The 14,980-nt window shown below is 36.8% G+C and overlaps 1 protein-coding gene across 1 annotated transcript in view; it reads left to right on the top strand.

Annotated features, from left to right (window-relative positions):
• LOC124221122 (rRNA 2'-O-methyltransferase fibrillarin-like) overlaps nucleotides 1–14,980 on the top strand; it is a 292,337-nt gene that overhangs the window by 151,148 nt on the left and 126,209 nt on the right. The gene's annotated exons all lie outside the window — the stretch shown is intronic.

The following is a 14,980-nucleotide window of genomic DNA, read 5'->3' as shown; positions in this document are numbered from 1 at the left end:
TGCAGCGCGGCGGGATCGAGAACTATTATCGGAACGACAAGCGTGACGAAAGCTTGAACGAAAATGCTCTTTGTGGTCTCCGACGGCCGATCAGAGGCAGGTGCTTTCGGCTGCCAGCAACGTCACGTCTCGCTGCTCGCCGGGTAACAGACGTCCGGCCGTCGGTATGTTCCGTATTCACGCACGCTGAAACGGAAACGATTTTACCGATTGTTGGCAAGGGTGCCAGCTGTCATTCGGCAACGTCGATCAAGTTGTCACCATTACCATTATAATATTTTCATTTTGTACCCAGATCTGTATTTTTTGGTTATGGTAAATAATGAAGGTAATAAAGAATGTATGGTAACCGTATCTAAAAATTTTCCTCGGTGTAACGCAAATTTGTTCCTCGACATTTTCCCTACAAGTAATAGAAAATTGAATGTCTTGTGGTTAGACAAATTTCAAAAGCCCGAATGTACAATCTTTGAAAGTGTTTTACAGGAGTATGTCATTTAAACAAAGATTGTGGGACAAAGAAATTCGAAAGAATTTTAGGCCTTTATTACCCCAAATGTTCAACCTTACATCTATTTACCGAATCTGCCTAACCAGCCTTACTGATCGACGATAACGTTACTCGTCTAACGATAAGTGAAAGATCTCATTTTCTGTCGTGAATAACGCAGAAATAAAATACCACGGTATATATAATAAAATAATGAACCGGAGAACGTGAAATGATTAATCTTTTTTCCAATGACAGTTATCTGCTCCTGGCTGATCTATAATGGAATCATGCTCATCATCACTTGGCTGTAAGGACACGCTTTAAGTTTCACCTTTCAGCCAACAGATGGAAGCATAAAAACGTCTTATTGTTAGCGTAAGACGTCACGTTGTGTGTCGGTAATTGCCTACGTCGAGGACCCGTCTTCCAAATCGCATGATTTCCTCCTCAGTAAACAAATTCTGTGAATAAAAAGCCTGTTAGAATCGTACCAGAGGTAAAAATTAACGAATTTATTTTTTCAAAAAGTCGGTTTCATTTTTATATCCACTATACACATGCCAAAATGAATCAGCTTCGACCTACGGACCCGATAATTTTAACTGATCGAATTTCTGAAACACTTTGTTCTAAAAGAGAGAGAAAAAAAATGATAAAACAACAACAACAAAACCGAACGATATCACGCACGAAGCATGTGATGACGTACGAATTTTCTTCGATAAAACAAATTCCGGGGGCTGCAATCGAGGAAGAAATGATAATGATATTCCGTTGATGCGTGGCCGCTGCAAATTGCTGGAAATGATTAATCTGTCGGATATAAGAGTGCGTCAGATTATTGAAATCGAAAATTTATCCGTCAGGTGATTTATTTAATGGGTAGAGCTTACGGAGGCGCGTATAATATGCAGGAGGGACGACCGAGCTTTGTTTTATGGCGAAAAAGTACTGGCACGCCGCCATTTTGTGTTGCGCTATCAGAATATAATAAGTATATACGCACTCGAGAGGTTTGCCGCTGACTATCCTGTGTATTATTAATGAGGTGCATTATTTATTTTCTACGTACTTATGTACAATAATTTGGGTATATCGTTAACCCCAGCAGCTGCACGGATCTCATTATTTTTACGAACCTATCCGCGTTCAACTTATTCGAGTCGGTCGTGACGAGACCGTTGAACGGTAAGAAAATCAAGTATTCGACCGAAATACGCTACGTCGTGACACAATAATGCGGTATAACAAATCAGCGTCGGGATACAGCGTACTTTCATTTTACACTCCATCTTGTGAATAACGAAGACGAATTTTACCGCGACAAAAGCTTGGATATAAATTCGATCACTCCCATTCCCGATTTTCGAAACAAATTATTACTCTGATGTCTGATCTTTGTTGAACGGTAATATAATAAATTAAAAATGATTCGTCGAAGTTGGTCATGGTAGAATATCCTTTTATTAATTAAATAAACGGTTGCGACGTTTCTTCGACGAATCATTTTTAATATCTGTAACCATATTGGTCACAAATTTCAAATTCCTAACTGGTAATATAATAGATAGTACGAATTATGAAAACAAATTGAAGACTGCTTCTGTAATGCCAAATCACAAAACACGTTTGCAAAAATTCAAATGAGATTCGTTTGTTTCAAGCAAGCTTAATTAAAGATTTTTCTACTAAGCGTGTATTGCTCTTAAAATTGTACAAGCTTACAAATCTTCCTTACTTTAGAATTGTTTTTCAATGGTAAAGCTTATCGGAAATTGCACTCACTTTTTCAAGTATGATCCAAAATACCAAAAAGCTGGGTTAACTTTTCGGAATAACGTACATTTTTATTGCATTGTTTCGGTCTGTGGGATATGCAGAGAAAAAAAATATGTAATGTTTTTGTTTTTCTTACTCTTGAAAAGTTTCTCCACTCGTGTGATTTTTAGCCCTGTTGGAACTGACTTAAATTTTTTGAATGTCTAATTCTGACTCATTGCCGCGTCAGGTTTTAGAATTTTGGGCACTTGACTCGATTACGGATAAACTTTCTCATATTTCTCAAATTGATGAATAAATTGAGCAGCAAACGTGTGCACCTTATAATGAAATTACGCGGGGATTTTTTGAATCACAAATTTTCATTTACAATTATAGTAAATGCGGGGCTGGAATGACAAGACTAGTACACTGAAAAAAATTACATGCATGAGAAAAAGCAGTGCGCTGCACTTAATTTTCTTCGAAAATAAAGTTCCAGGATAACGTTCCTTTGGTTCAAATATATTGTTCACTCATATCTAGTGAATTTACTTAAATCAACAATTGCATGCACGGTTCGCATTTGCGAAACACTTAGTTCCACGAACCAGGAATTTTTCGGATAAGATAGATTTTTGTTATGAATTTAAAATTGAAGCAATGTTCATGGAGCGATAAAAAATATTCGAGTGGATACAAAACCACGAATCATTCCACTAGCCACTCAGCAGCCAATTTGCCAACTGTTAATACTCTTCAAATAAATTTGCTAAAGTAGATCTATAGTTTCATCTGAATCTTAGTGGATCCAGATAAGAGTTTGGATAAATGGAGCAACTGGAGTCAATTATTGAGAAATTATGTTCATTGTACGGTGTTCTGTACCCAATTTTTAGAGATCGGTGTAAAATTAATCTTTCATGCGGATATTTCGTTAAGACACATAAAAAAAAAAAAAAAAACTGGAGCCCACTCCATGCCAAATCTAGTACTGGATCATCTGGTCTTGGTTAAACGTATGACATGTCTTTAAAAATATTGAGGAATTGCTGATTGCAACGCGAGAGAGAAACAGATCTTGGTAATAAATTCGTTTCAAGTGAAAATCATTTAGTCGATTCAACATTATTCTTTGTTAATCGAATTATTGAATGTATTGCTCGTTTTGAGTTATTCGAAAACTTTAGGCTTCTATCGTAAGATTATTTTGAATAGCAAATATGCGAGAAAACTTTGCCTCAATTTTACTCGAATATCTCGTAAATAATCCTTTTCTCCCAAATGCAAGAATTGTTTGGGTACAAAATTATTTAACCGATACTAATAATATACTCGATATCCGTTTATTATACATATATACTCGTGGGTTTATAAACACAATTATAATACAGCTATATCTGAACATGATGCAAATTCAAAACTATTATCAGCAGTATGACTTGTGACTATTAACCCTCTGAGGGCAACCGTTTTCTGGGGTTCAGAAAAAAATAGTTTTGTTTATAAGAATGGTTGAAATTCACATGTTTTAGTTTATAAATAGTGAAATGAAATCGTCAGAGTATCTTATTGCATACCATGGTACAGAAACGAATTCGATATGTTTACTTTAGATTACATGGTAAAATTTAATACAAAATGAGATCTAAAGAATTAGCGAATATTCCTTTGAAATAGCAAAAATAAATCGCTAATATTCGATCCAAAGGGTTAAATTACAGCACTCTTATGAGTTGGCAATTAAGATGCAACGCGTATTCATTGTCAATGCGAGAGCTTTTAATTTGTCAGAGGCGTGAAGCATTTTTCTTTCCGCTTTATTCCGTACCATGAATATGTTTGCATTCCATTTTTTTTTTTTTGTTATAAATTCACTACGGAAACTCTGTTCAAAATTGAAATGGGACATATTCCGAGAATCTATAATTTCACTGGAGTAATACTTCGGTGTTTTTTTTTTTTTTTTCTTGAAATTTTTCACACCGGAATGTTACCTAAGATTACAAGTGCGACCAAATTTCAAATTATGTACTGCAGTGTTAGGCACGACCACGATGATTTCGAGAGGAAAAAGAGTTGCAAAAAAATTTCACTTAATCTTGTACAGATTTTCATACGATCTTGTGCAATATGCGCAATTCATTCGTATCAATTTCGTATTATTACACCTACCATGTAAAATATACGTACTCGCATGATTCGGTGCAGGATTAAAATTAGACATGAATTTAACGCTGACGAAGCTTCAACTTTGAGCTAGTGTTTATGCAAAATTTGAATCACCTATTTCGTATCATATAACCGCATTAATTCATCTGAATTCAAATCTTTTCTTAGTTTCTGGCAGATTTGTACAGTTGGATTCAGCACCACGTTAGTAATTCTGTTATTCTTCCAAGCTTCGTTCACTGCTCAGTGTATAAGCCACTTGTGAATTTCGTTGATACTGAAATGATTACAAAAAGTATAGAGAGATTTTTTTGAATTTACAGATATTCAATATTAACGATGAATTCAATTATTTTTTGTCATTTCTGTAGTTTGCTCAGGATTAATCAAATTCAAATGACCGACAACTGCACGTTCTTTTCCGTATTTTGACACAATTTAAACTGCATTTACACGTAACACATTTCACATTTTTCACAAATTTCGATAATAAAACACCTGTATTGCAATTCTACTGTAAGAAAAATTGTGAGAGACATCTCGTGAGAAATTATTTCGAGAAGAAAACACTTAGAGTTCGTGACAAGTTTACGTCGGTTTAAATCTTAAATTTAACGCCACGAAATAACTTTGGATCAGCCTTCTGTGATTAATAAAAAATAACTTGAGAGCCATAATGGATCATTCGAAAACGACGATCTTCTCAGATTTCGGACGATTGATCTTGTGTTATGAAATATTGGGAAGAAAGCCTGATTGTGAAATATTTTATTTGGGTAACTATGTATTAGCTACCGCAAAAAAAGGATTTTGTTGACTTGAGCAGAATTTGGTCGGTTTTTAAGTAAAAATTTTTTTCACCATCCACAAAGAAGTCGTTGCAGATCTATATAATTGTTTTCTCAATGTAACTGTAATTATTAAAACGCACAGGTACTGACGATGTCCTTGCGTCGAAAAAATGTCTGTAAGGAATTATCGCAATAAAAGTTCAGAACCACGAATAATACTGTATTATTTATAATACATTTCACCATCTTTTTATCGTTATGTTGATCTAATTCCGATCATACATATGTCGTTGAATTGTTTGCAAGCAAATTTCACTTAAATCTGTATGCTAACATCAATTTTTTTCTTCATCTGTGCAATAATTAAGAAAAAAAAAAAAAAAAAACGGTACATCAGAATGCGTAACCTTGAAAACGATAAAATTTCGCTGCACTGAGAAAACCGTTGTTTGCGTAAGAAATCCGTTTCAAACAGCTGCAAAATTCTAATAGTTTATCAATGGAATGAGGAATGTGTTAAAATTGGACGAGCGATACGATTTCGATCTTAAAAATCGGCCCGATAATTTCATCTCATCAATTTTCTTAATGATCAGAACTTATCAATTCTTGTACTTTTTAAGGAATGCGGCTTCGTCAGTCAGCCTGTGATTCTAAAATTGCATCTTTCAAGCCTTTGTTACATCACAAGTGTTTTCATTCGTTGAATACAAAAATAATGGTAACGAATTATTCTGATTGTGAAACAAAAAACTTGTAACAACACGTTTCAAGGCTTACGCCTACCTATCAAATCGGCGATCTTCAAACAACTCCATTCGTTACACTTTTCGTATAATTTCACAGCTATCTTGGTAGTGCAGAGAACAAAAGTTTGCGTTTAATTTGAAAGCCGACGATCGGCCATCAAATTGTACGTATATCATTGATTTTCAATTAACAATATTCGAACAAATTTTCAACAAAGACCATGTTTCACGAGATAAAAAAATCCAACCAGAAGTGATTTCTGTATTAAAGTTTTAACGCGTTACCTATTTGCATAAAACTTTTTTTCATTCGCAAACAAGTAGCATAGATTGACGTTTGATCGTCGTACTGCGAATAGATGCCAACTTTTGTCATCTACGCCACACACGATAGCTGTGGAATGATTCAAAATTTTCAAGACAAAAAGTGTGCGCGAAGGAGCTTTCTTCACAGGAAACCAATTTTAAGCACGCGTGAATTTACACCTAATGTCTACAAACTTACCGAATACATTGATTATAGTTAAAACTGCATGTCCGTAATCGAAAAAATTGCAAGTTTCAGCGAACGACGCTTTTTTTTTCCCACCCTCCTTCGTGACTTTATCTCATTTCTCTAAAGTTCCACGTCTTTCTTTGACTTTTACAAGCGCCTCTAATTACTTTAAAACTATTCCTCCCCTCTTTTCCCATTCTAATTCTCTCGTGAGCGTGGTAAAAAAGCCGCGTACGAATGAGGATTGGGAAAAATCGTTCGAGCCCGGACGTGAGCCAGTGTTCCATTGGTCGTTGGGGCATCGAATTCGCACGGACAGGCATCAGCATCCCTCATCCCTCGTCCCTCGTCCCTCATTTCCCGGCTGGCAGAGCCTGCTGTCCGCAGCTAACATTGTAACGAGGTTATTGGGGGTTACTTTGTTGAATAAATGTCACGTGCGTGGCATTGCCGGTCCAGTGACGAGCGAGAGGGAAGAATAAGGGCGGCGTTAGGGTCCAGAACCCTAAATATTACGGGCGCGTTTACCCATCTAGAATCCGAACTCGAACCCCCGAACTCTCTCCCTGTTCGAAACGGACGAAGAATACAAGGAAAGAAAGAAACAACAACGAAAAAAAAAAAAAAAAAAAACTAGGCCACCGACATTTGTTACGATCAAAATGGCGCCCGTTTGGATCCCGGACGCGGCATGCGCGCAACGTACGAATAATGGGCTTTCACCGTATCAAAAAGAGCCGAATTCACTCGGGTGCGGTACTTTAGGTACGCCTGAAAAATGCACGCTCTTGGTTTCACTTGTATCGTCGAATTTCATTCGTCGAAACAAAGTCAAAGCTTCGTTACGCGCTTTGCCATAGGCGGCTTATCTTACCTGTAAGAATTCACTTCGTTTACACTTGTTACGGAATGAATAACGTGCGCCAGGCGTAACGAAAACACTGACGGTAAAAGAAAATTATTTTTTTTTGGTTTATAAAAATTTTTAGTAAAATTAGTATCGTTGTGTAAATAAGGGTTTACTTATTTATCGAATTACAAGAAAATGTGGTGCAAGTAAACTATTCGGTGTATGTAGGTAATTATAGTTTTCGATGGTACATTTTTTTCATTATTGTAGCATTAACCCTTTCGCTGCACACACTTTTTGTATAACACTGGTGGTCACACCGAGGGTGTTAGAAACAACACGTCAAAAATCATTGCGTAGATACGGAGATGTTGATTCAAACAGCTTGAAAAAATTCTCGGGTGCTCATTAACTATGATGTGAAAATGAAATATCGAATGTGAAAAAAGATTCGTAAAACAAGAAAAATAGTGGAAAGTGGACCGTTTTACTCAAAAAATCATAGCTCACTGAATTTTCAATAGTTTGAGCTGTAAATTGACTGAGTAACTTTCGAGACACGGATATGTAAAAAAAAAAAATATGGAGATACTGCGCGATGAAAAAAAGGTATTCATTTGAGAGAGTAATGTTGAATTTTTGGAAAAATAATGAACTAACAAATCGTACGATATTTCATTATTTATCTTGGATCAAATCGGATTATTTTGAATGTTTTTTATATGGAATTTACGGTGAAGATGTCGTGGAATCATTTTGACCCCGGTTCGCAGTATAAGGGTTAAATCTGTTACCTTTGCTTCCTAAATTTTTTCAGATAAATAAGGATTTGACATGAATATATTACGATGTAGCCACAATCAAAAGGAACACCAGACTCTTCGCATTTTGTAGCCAGAATAATATATTTCTCGGTAGTAAAATTACAAAGCTGTAAATTTCTCCCGGTGTAATCTACAGTGTCCGATTTTGTACACCTTCAATCATTATGCCAGGCAATTCAATTAAAATATACCATACTTGACTACGATTATGAGGCAAGTGGGGAACTGTTTGAGTGCTCGTAATAACTTTGATTCAAAATTGATGACATTTTATGTTAACGTGTGGCTTGTTAGCAGTTTATACATACTATGGCTTGTTTCGAACTTGTTTCAGTGCGATAATAATTTTACTCCTATAAAATCTTTATACATATAGAGCTGTGAAGAGAAGCTGTACTTTTTTTTTTATCGGGTATTGGGAATGTTTGTGATTTACGTATAGAAGATTTTAAGGTCTTTTGCGAAATTCTGAATGGGTCTTTGGCTTTGGCAAATAAATTGACGTGCGTCACGCATTTATCAATAAAAATTCGATTTGAAATGATTGAAAATGCTGTAACGGAATCGGTGTCGACAAAAATTTACGAGACTTCGATCACAATGGAAAGATTATTGAAATGAAATTTTTTGTCACTTCGAAAGAAGTCAGAACACAAAACACGTGAACGTTTTTGACCGCCCTTTCTTTCAAGCATTGGTCGATGTAACGGCTTCTGCCGGCAATATTTCATTTCTTTTTCAAATAATCACATACCCACGGGTTCAAAGTTGACGTTACAAAGGTAATTATATCGTCGATTTCATTGGGAGACTTGGAGAACACTAAAAAAAGGGATAAGTATATTTGAATTCGGTGAATTTAACGAATGCTGTCGGATTCATAAAGGAATCATCGTTCGTGTTCTCATTGAAAAATATCTCGTCCTATCAAAAGAAATGTACATTAATTCCAATAAAGTACTGAGAATATAGAAAGCGATGTTTTGCATAAAATGAATATCAAGAAAATATCTTAATAATATACCTAGTTATAACACTCTTTTAGCAATATTCATTTTCGAATCATAGAAACCGAAACCGATGTTCCATGAGTATTCGTCTCACAGACTTCGAAAAAATCTCAATTTGAGATCACGATTATAGTAACAGCAGGGTAATTTTTCTCAGATTTTTCTCTCCGTGTACATTACATCACCTCCGTACCGAAGCTGGATTTCACCTTTTCTCTCAATCCAAGTGAATTCATACAGGTTTTCACACTAATAAGACGTCTGCAACGCCAAACCAACCAACGTTATAGAGATGTCCAACTTGATACCCTTGCGTGACTTCGAGCGACGTTCGCGAGTTCGCGAATTACTTCAATGTAACTCCGGAGTAACTTGAGGGCTTCAAGTAACTTCTAGCCACTTGACACTGGGTCTGAACGAGCTAATATCAGCGAGTTCTAATCGACGCGTGCTTTTGAAATTTATAGCTTTACGGCCGCGATCGCGCGAATGCCGGATAATTGAATCGGAACGATCGTCGGAAGAGGAAACGGGTCTGTAAAACAAGTGACGGGGAGCAAGCGCGCTAGAAAATTTCCGAGCAATTTGAATACGCGACTTTTACTGCTTTTTTTTTTTTTATCATCCCATTCTATTTCATTTTCATTTTTACTCGCTTATTTTATTCTGTTGTTGTTTTTTTTTTTTCACGGCGTGCTGTTGAGAGACAGTTACTTTTATTCGTTTCCAGAACGAGGCCAAAGCTCATTTACATCCGCGACGCGTGTGTCTCGGTAATTGAAGTGACGTCGTACTGATTGTTCTCCGAACAGCGAGCACCATTTCCGAGGCGTGTATGCAAAACCTTTCGGGACGTTTCGTATCCCTTGTCATTCGGCAAAATCGACTAGCTTCATAACTGCGGCTATGCGTGTTTGCGTATCAAGGCAGACATTTGTACTTAACGGTGTTCATCCGGACAGAAACATGTAATTAGAACGTTGCAAACATTCAAATAATAGCAGATTTGGTATCTCTATCGAACATCCTGAAACGTCCAGCCGACCAATTTCAGTTTCGAGCCTGATTTGTACTTATAAATATCACGATCCGAGTAATTCTGTCATTGTCGAATGCGGATGAAATATCGTGGGTAATCTACTCTTGCTACGTGACACGAGATAAACAGAAAAACATACTTAAATAACGAGGTAGAATCGCAGCAACGTGGATGGGAATATGAAAGAATTTGTTGCAACGGCAGAAATTTTACGGTAGGTGGATTATAGACGTCTTTTAGCGCTCAGACGATACAACAGAATGAAATATTTTGTCGTTTATGCAGGCGAAGATATTTATTTTCTGTTTATAATCTAACTAGATCGAATACGCACGTTTTAGGAAAAACCTAAGGTTACGTCGAATGACATAAACGAAATGCGAGTGATGTTGAAAGAATTCTTGTGCATCCGCCATTTTTAATAAAGGCTCGCTAACAATATGTTCCCCGCTGGCTGCAGCACCCCAAGGAGAATTCATTTTTCGCCGTGGGTCGTTATTGAGAAACGAAAAAAGAATTTTAACCGATGTTTTGTACACGGAAGCACGAGAAGACTGAGAGTGAAAAAAAAAAAAGGAAAAAATTAAAAATGAACAAGAAAAATGGAGGCAGAATGAAGAGGAAAAATAGGGAAATACCGGAAAGCTCTAGAAAGCTGAGGAAAGCTCGAGGGCCGAGCGGACAAGGCCTAAAACATTGCTGCAAGGGCTTGAAAAAGAAAGAGCTTCGCGCCATTGCGACGGCAAGACATCCCGGACGACGCCCAACGAATTTCTTTTCGTGCTCAACATTCAACGCCTTCTAGTACGTTGGAAATTTCAGAATTCACCAAACGAACTTATCCTCACCCCAAAGAGAGCTGCGGCTAAAGAGGCACTTTTTTCCTACGCCAATTCAAACTGCGACACCATCTTTTATTCTTTCTCATATGTACTTACGCTGAGAGAAATTTTTGGTTCCGGTTACCGCTCAGTCCTTGACTATTTTCATTTTTTACCACAATCGAGAAAATACAGTTCTAGGTAGAAAATGAAAATTAGTTTTCTAGCCGTTACCGGAAAGTCTGGTATCCGTTACTATTCTTTCTCATTACGATCACCGTTACTATATTTTCTTGTAAATGTTGAGAAAATTTAATGCTTGTGCAACAATAAATTCATGTCAAAGCCTTGTTTAACTAAAAAAAGTAGAGTAAAGCGAACAAACCGATTTTGCGTTGCAATTACCAAAAAAGGATCGACGATAGCGCAAAATGGTTAGGCTTACCTCGTTTTTCGTAATGCCAACAATGTTCAAACAGTTTTTTTAACGATACCTGTTTTACTGAATTTTTCTAGTTACTGTAACAAATGAAATTTTTCTCAGTGTAGCTTTCGTTCACAATGCCATTACAATCGTTTCAAGATTACTGTGATAACGAAGAAAGACGAGGAAGTGTGAAAGAAACCCTGTCAAGTAGGCATATGTTGAAAATCTTGGGACAGACAAGCGCAAGTTGAAAATATTTTCATTCTACAACAGCGTCCGGTAAATGTAGTCTGATAATTGCACATATTTGTGTGAATGAACTAATGAACAAAAGAGTAATTATTGAAAAATTGAAGGTTTGACGAATGTGAACACTGCAATGTATAATTTTGTGTACGTAAAATATATCTTTCGTAAAAAGTGTCCAAATTTTTATTCAGTGCAAATTATCAAACTAAAAATGTACGAAACTGATACGTAAAATTAGCGATAATTTTACAGTTACAGTAGTTATTTATCGATAGCGTGGAAATTTGTCGAACACCTCGATGAGTTTTTCAAGTTCAAGTTCTTCGTACAAAGATCTCGATTTCGCAAAAAAATGACTGAAAGCTAAGGTTAATTCGAAAGCAAATAAAATTGAACTGGAATGGAACGCGTATGTTTAGCAAAAGAAATAGTATTCGCTGCGACACGAAAATTAATCACATAAATCTATTAATTTGTTTAAAAATGAATTTAAAACCAAACGTAAATACTTCATCCAGCAATGAGGTTCGTTAAAATATCACGAAACATTATTTCCCGAAAGAAATCTTCGGTTCAGCACTTCGATCGTTGCATCGAATCGTAATTCAGATTTGAAACGACAACGAAACAGTCGTTGAAAAGGCTCGTTGCACGTGAGAGGTTCCGCTTCACGATCAAGATCGATCTCCCGTTTTCATTTCCTCCTTTCTCTTTTCGAGAATCCCACGCAACGAAATCGCCCAGGACATATCCGAAGATCTGCGAGACCGGCGTCACCGACGTATTTCGAAATATGATGTAATTTGTTTTGTCCGTTTGCAGGGCGAGCATCGAGATTCCTATCATCGAGTTAACAGCTCCCAACAGCTTCTGACAGATGTTTTTGTTCCCACAAGCCGCCGACGACGAGGATTCTGATTTTTATCTAAATCCCCTGTTATAGCCTGCTCGCTGAGTGACGTCGGGTTACCCGCTGATGTAAGGGTTGTTTCACTCTCGAGTATTTGCCTCGTGGATCAGGGTGTGATTTTTCGGTTTGTATCCTTGCGGACTTTCCTCGCTCCCTCCGTATCCCTTTGACGTTATTATACCCTTACACCGTCGTGCGGTGAGATGAGTTTCGTTTTTTACACTTAACAAAAGATTTTAGAGTAAACTGAATATCGTCACAAGGACGATTTTAATATTATTCGAATTACGAAAAAATTTGGCGCGAGCATCTATCCGGTATTTTTATTTTCGTCAATATTACACATTTTCTCGTTATCGCAGAGTCTAATCTGTTTCTTTATTTCAGTGAATTTATTCTGCCTTGACGTCAATTTATTTTCTCATCAACGTCAAATCGTTGCAATAGTGACAAGAAAATACGGAAGATTGACCGTAATCATTGAGAATAGAAACGCATACTAGATATTCTGGTTACAGCTACAAGAATTGTTTCTATATTATACCTAGAACTACATTTTTCGCTTTTCATACGAAATGAAAATAGCTAAGGACTGTATGATGAACGCAAGTGAAAATTTTTCTAGCTACCGTATCTAAAGAGTAGGGGAAGATGGAGGAAAGCTAGATGAAAATTCGTGGTCAAAGCTGCATAATTCCCCTCGTGCTTGTCTCGATTGTCAAGGAAGTCGATTAGCCAGGAGTCTGAACAATTTTGTTTATTTCATTGCGAGATAATCAAACATTGAGGACTCATAGAATTCATTTGTTCATAAGCTGCAAAGATTTTCCTGAAAATGAAAGAAAAGGAAGAGTAAAATTATAAACTGGTCATCTTTAGATATCGAAATTTCATTTCAAATCACAGTTGACAATCTGAGAAATTCGATACTGATTTTATTTTACAATAACTAATTGCGCTGAGATAAATTTTTTGTCAGGTCGGCGTTGGTAAGTATGCAATTCCTGGAGAATGCACTAATATGGATTTCGATTAGAAGACAGCGTTGTTAAACTCGCTATTGACAAAAAGCGTCTGTATTAATGAATTTGTGAAAAATAATTTTTTCAAAAAACTAAGCCTTCGTGGACTAAAATGTAAATTCTCGCAGCTTGTGACCTCTCAAATTTTTGTGAATTCCTTTAATTCGACTATCTCCAAATAAAACTGCGGAAAACTTTTTGAATTCCATCAGAACAGCTCCCTCGAACGAAACATTTTGGCAAAGTGATATCTGTACAAAACGAATGAATCGAAGCGCTGAATCAGCAACAAATCAAGCAAAAGGTATCAGGTGAAATTAGATCGATCCCTTATTTTCACTAGGCCAAATCGTAATCGCTCTGAATTTCCGGAGTATTCCAAACGAAAACGGAGAGCGAAAGAGGGTAAAATCGGCATGTAACAGAGTTTGAAAAAACATAGGAGACGATAATGATAGGAAAGTTTGCAGCGCATTGCCTAGTTCCTTGTCGACGAGCTGAAATGCGAGTCGGGTTGAGTTGTGTCGAGTCTGATTCTGCGTGGCAATGGTGAGGAAGGCGAGCCCGTAGGGTAGGCCAAAGAAACTCGTGCCCGTATAAAGAGATTATACGTCAGAGAGTGAAAATTCGCAGGGGCAACAATCTACAAGGTAGGAGTAAAATAATTGCAAGTTCTGTTGGGAAATGCCTCAATGCTTTCTAGCGAGTGAGAGAAGGAGGCGAAAACTCGAGCTCCCATTTGTCCCGAATCAACGCCGGGCGAGCGAGCGAGACAAACGCATCCAATTAAAAAATATTACACATTACCTACCGGAACTGAAATGTATTTACTGTTTAAAAGCAGAAAGTGAGGGGCTGTGAGCGGCTTTCTGCTATCCGCGCATTATGAGGGTACTGGGCAAACCCATTGAAAACCCACGGGACGAACATTAATTATCGAATTCGTAATTAATCGGTAAAAAAATATCGACACAGGGACTGCAGCATGTTATAATCTCATCGCGTTACCAATCGCTTGGATTTCTTTTTCGTTTCGCGCTTCGTTAAACTTACACCGAGCAGTGAATGTAATATATTACAAGGATTGACAGGTGAATATTACCACCGATTTTCAGTGGGTATAAACATTTACCTCCCTGATTTGATTTTTACTTACGAATTTGTTTTTAACCAATTTACTGCAGGATTTTTTTTTTGTTTTTTTGTTTTTTTTTTTTTTTTTACCCCGTACCAATCGAAACGTTTGTTAAAATCACTTGAAGATATATTTTCTCTTCTGCTGTACGCGTTTCACCTCTTCTCTTTGCTTGTGTATTTGGAGATGAAAAAAAAAAAAAATAAAAAAATATCCGATAATAATATTTAAAAG

Source organism: Neodiprion pinetum, chromosome 6 (genome assembly GCF_021155775.2).
Source record: "Neodiprion pinetum isolate iyNeoPine1 chromosome 6, iyNeoPine1.2, whole genome shotgun sequence".
Lineage (NCBI taxonomy): Eukaryota > Metazoa > Arthropoda > Insecta > Hymenoptera > Diprionidae > Neodiprion > Neodiprion pinetum.
The sequence above is the reverse complement of the archived record's forward strand: the minus strand, read 5'-3'. Positions and strand labels throughout refer to the sequence as shown.